Source organism: Ceratosolen solmsi, unplaced genomic scaffold (assembly GCF_000503995.2).
Source record: "Ceratosolen solmsi marchali unplaced genomic scaffold, CerSol_1.0 scaffold31, whole genome shotgun sequence".
NCBI classification, from domain to species: domain Eukaryota; kingdom Metazoa; phylum Arthropoda; class Insecta; order Hymenoptera; family Agaonidae; genus Ceratosolen; species Ceratosolen solmsi.
This window is the reverse complement of record NW_011948432.1, coordinates 3,233,530-3,238,538: the sequence shown is the minus strand read 5'-3', so window position 1 is coordinate 3,238,538 and position 5,009 is coordinate 3,233,530. Positions and strand designations below refer to the sequence as shown.

The 5,009-nt window shown below is 43.4% G+C and overlaps 1 protein-coding gene across 1 annotated transcript in view; it reads right to left on the bottom strand.

Annotated features, from left to right (window-relative positions):
* The window catches only part of LOC105364319 (band 4.1-like protein 4), a 69,958-nt gene that overhangs the window by 44,959 nt on the left and 19,990 nt on the right, over positions 1-5,009 (bottom strand). The gene's annotated exons all lie outside the window — the stretch shown is intronic.

Here is a 5,009-nt window from a genome sequence, read left to right as displayed (position 1 = left end):
GCGGGGGGAGATCGAAGCTGCCAGTGAAACGATCCACATTACGTGGCTCCTTCGCGGCCCCAGGGCCAACCAAACAAGAGGAAACTCAAAGGGCGATGAGATCCAGGGGCATGGGTACGCCGATCGCCGCTGAAACGAAATAAGTAAAAGTGGAGGCGAGGAGGCCGAGCGATCGCCGCTCCGAAGGTGAATTAGTAGGTTGCCGCCGGGTAAGAACTCCTCGCCGGTAATTTTGGCGTATCGCCTAATAACAGGGCCAGTCCGCGGGAGTCCAAGGGAACGCGAGGGCCGAGGTCGATGTAAAATACCGGACCGACGGCGATGGCTCGCCTGGGAGATGGTCGAGTAGGGGAGGGTGGGAATTGAGAATTGGAAAACGTAAGTTGCCGCAACTGGGAGAGAGCCGATAACATCCGAATTAGCGGGTCCGATGATAGTTGGCGGCGCGTCGATGGCTACTCGACTTCAGGACTACGGGATAAGCCGGGGAAATTCTTCCTTCGCGCTTTCGAGGATTTAGATGAAGACGTGGCCGGTAATCCGCCCGGATTTACGACTCTCCCCGCTCATTTTTCACGTTCCCCGGGGACTCGGAATTCTCCGCGGCCTCGTCCACCGAATTAACATATAAACTCGCGAGTTTCGCTACGTCGCCTGCCGCGTCGCCTCATTTGCCCCCGTTCAAGGAATCGAGCTTTCGCGCTATTATTATTTCCCTCGGCCTTACTTAAAGACAGCGACATTACGTATAGGCACGGTACAAATGGAATTTTAAAAGTCTACGCCTCCTGCTCGTTATACGGCTTGCGAAATTTCATCGCGTAAAATGTATGCAGATTAGACGCCGATTCGCGCTGAGCGCACTGAGCGCGGAAACTCGTTTCCCAACAGCGCGGAGGGAATTCGTTCGTGATTCTCGCGAATCGTCGATCAGGAGAAATCCGGCCCCCCCCCCCCTCCAACCCCCACCTCGCCTCACCGTCACGTCCTCGTCAAACGTGTTTAATAAAAGAAAGGTGCCTAATTATAATTAGCATTTTCGGGGCGAGAGCCCCCTTTAAACGGTCCGTAGCACGATGTATTTAAGGTTTGACGCGTAATGTCCTTAGGGTTTCGCAGGAGGACGAGCATTAACAACGTGTGCGAAATAAATTTAACGCAGCATAATTCAAAGTCGAGTAAATTTAACGTATCGTTAAATGCTTGAATTGGCAAGATACTTTCTAAATTTACAAGCATCCATACATAACGCTTATTCTGCAATTTGTTAAGGATTTTTGTGATGTGATATGGGAGGACGAGCTTACTTTTCTTCGTCTGTTAAGAATAACAGAATAATAGGAACCAGCATTTAAAGAAAGGAGTGGCACAGTTTCACCGAATGACCCTTTCCACTCGGTGAACTTTAACCGGAACATCACGACTAATATAAATATCTTGGGCAGTGAAAATATTTATAATTGGTATTCGCGAGAGAAGTAATAGAATTTTAGCGGACGTATAACTTTAAGATTTAATTAAAGCATATAAATGCCGTGCTTAGCAAATTTATTATACCGTGCGAGTACATTTTATTCTCAAGTGATCGAAAAAAAAAAAAAAAAAAAAATAACAAAGCAAAGAAGAACACGCGATAGCATCGGTAAAATAATCGTAAAAATGTCATCGGCATGAGAAAATGAGAATTAATCGCTCATCGTATATTATTCCATTTACGACTCATTATGTAACTGAGATGCCAATATCGCATCGTAGTCAAACGCTTTTAAAACAACATTCGTTAAGTTTCGCACGGGATCGCGGCCAATCTATTAGTTATCAATTTCGTGGGCGCTAATCAAGCTAGAGAGCAAGCAGCCCTTTTGCAAATCGCCCATATCGTTTTTTCATACTTGTCTCGTCATTAATCACCGAAGAAAAAGTCCCGGGGACGACGTGAATTCAACTCACAACGACGAACGGAAATTGCAAGCTCATACAAATGCTTAGACGCAAGCTCCACGTAATGACAAGCACAAAGCCCGAATGCGGGATAATTTTTGTTTCTTTCTTTCTTTCTTTCATTTTTTTTTTAATATCCATTACACGCTCAATTAGGGATCGCGTTCACCGGCAAACTTGGTCATGTATATCTTCTCTCGCTTGTTTTGTTTTTTTTTTGTTTTTTTTTTGTTTTCGTTTTTATTAATATTTTTATTTTTATATTTTTTTTTATTCTTAAAAGAGGCGCGCGTCGTATACACCAACCGCACAAGGAGTCAAGTGGTTGACCGTTTATTCATGCTTTCGTTTCCCTCGAACGACGGCCAACCCGCATTTTTTTTTTCGCCCCTCCTTCTTCTTATCCATCGCTGCTCTAATTTCCAGAGGGGCGGGTCTGGGGTGAAAGAGAAAAAAAAGGGGCAGGTGCCTCGCACGCGATTTCCAGCTCGGGGCTACGAGCGCGTAGTCGTCGCACAACTCTTGCGTTTAAAGTGCACTTATCTATCTATCTCTTTCGCTCTCTCATTCCCGCTTCGTTCGTGCGTCTGGATACGAGCGAAAGAAGGAGCGAAGGAGCGAAGGAGCGAAGGAACGAAGGATAAAAAGAAGGATGGAAGGAAGGAAGGACGGATTGTAGGTAGGTAGGTGGGTGGTTGTTAGGTGGATAGGTGGGTAGGTAGGTAGGTAGGTAGGTAGGTAGGTAGGTGGTTAGGTAGGTAGGTAGGTAGGTAGGTAGGTAGGTAGGTAGGTAGGTAGGTAGGTAGGTCCGTAGATAGGTAGATAGGTAGATAGGTAGGATGGAAGGAAGAAAGAATCAGAGGGACGAACGAGCGAACGAGCGAACTTTACGCTTGCTTCTAGCGTTTCTTCTTCGTCTTACGTTGTATGTACTTTTCGTGTATGATGGCGCGCACTCCCTCGACCCTTGTAATTATTATCCGCACGCGAAATTTATAAGAAGCTTTTTCGTGGCTATGTCTTCTTGTCTGCTGAGACGAAGCGAGTGAACGACCGAGAACGGGTGAAAGGGAGAGTGAGAGGTCGGAGTGTCCTGAGGCGGGAACGAGTAATATTTTACCTTTGTTTTTGTTGCTTATTACTCATGCCAACAAAAACTTTTTTCTTTACGGCTTTTTAATAACGATTGATTTTTAAGATTTGTTTTGCGAGCCGAGGCTTTTAGAGGCATTATTATATAAATGAATACTTCATGGAAGGACCGATCGCTTTCCTTCAATATCACAATTATCCTTATTATTTACTTAAGTCGTTCTTATTTAAAATTCCGCCTTCCGTTGCATTCTTCTTAAATAGTCACGCAATATTTATTATGAATCCCCGTATGAAATGCTGGGTTATCTTTTTGAGTAAACGTCAGCCGAGGCAAAAGAAATTATTGAAACATTAAAAACAAATTTGCACCATAACATTTTAATAATAGATAGCGCATGCGCTCGAAAGATTGTAAAATAGAAAATAGGTAGATACATTAGGTATGAGCGAGTTAATTTATATCTGTATATATATATATAACTTTTGATAAAATGTATGTTAGATTAGAGAAAAGTCGATCGTTGAAATTAAATAAACTAATCACTCGACTCCATATTTAATTCACAACAACTCAAGCACCCAAGTGAGCAAATTTCAAAAGTCTTTGATAAATGAAATTATTCGGTCGTGTAAGAAAATCTTACGCGTATGATAATCGTGTTAACGCGCTTAGAGCCAGCCATGCTTGCTACCCTCGTGTAATAAATAACAACGGAATGGAATTGAAGAGAGCAATGGAAATTGGTGGGTTGTCGAGTGTCGCGACAAGAACGCCGACGAGTGAGACGATCGTTTGTAAAAATGAAATTTTGGTAACCGGCCTTCCAGTCAATTTTTAAACTCACCAATACAAATATCCGACTACGGAGCAACTAACTCGATACGATCGCGTATTCCTGAATGAATAGTTCCAAGAATCGGCAGTCGTCGACATCGTCATCCTGCTCGCGGCACCGGTCGCACATTTCCAGGAGGACCAGCTTCGTCATCTGGCATCGCTGGCGCGTCAAGGTCGCGTTCCATGGCTCTGCGGGGAGAGGGAGAAAGAATCGCCGAGGAGAAATGACCGGTCGCCGGGCTGAGATACGGCCGTCGATAAGCCTCCCCCTCCCCACCATGAGTTATTACGATTTAATGCGAGCGAGTGCTATGGGAGCGATTGTAAATGCCTCGAGGGGTCCGCCGCTTATCTATGCGCCGAAGCGATAGTTATCGCTCATTGGAGCGTTTAGAATGTACTCCATAAGAATAATTAGGCATCTGCTCAGGTCACGTGAGCTCATTGCGGAAGCGACCGTCGGCGTACAAACGTCTGTTTTTTTCCATTTCAAGCAAGAACTTACGTTGCAGGCGATCTGGAAGCGTAAGTGCACTTGAGAAAGGCTTAGGTCGAGTCTGAAATGGAATGCCGCCGTCGCTGCGTAAAAGTGGTATATCGTCTGGCACTAGCTAAGTTTCATGACAGGGTGATTAAAATCTGTCATTAACGTGAAAATAAAAGACATGTTTATTATTTGAAAAACAAGTAGATATTTATAGAGCAAATGGTACGAGTGTTTAAAAAGAGAAAAAATAATGTAAATAAAAGAAAAAGAAAAAAGAAAAAAATTAAAAAAAAATTGTAATTACTCGTGTTGTGTACGTAGTTATTTTTTTCTCGTCACTTGGCGCAAACGTTACACTATTTACGTCAAGCTGAGTGAAGAGTAGCAGCATTAATTAATTTTGAAATGAATATATTTGCGAAAGCAACTGGGCGCGCCATGGACTCCAGCTTTCTTCAAGAAATTACGTACATCTGATTTATTATGGCTGATAAGAGAAGACGCCCGAGTCCAATATTACGGTTCGCGCTTGGCGCTATGAATTGAATGAAAATTCATTAGAAGGCAAGAGTGATTACTCTACTTTCTTTTTTACTTGCTTCCTAGCTTGCTGGTTTTTTTTTTGTTTTTCTTTCTTTTATTATTTTA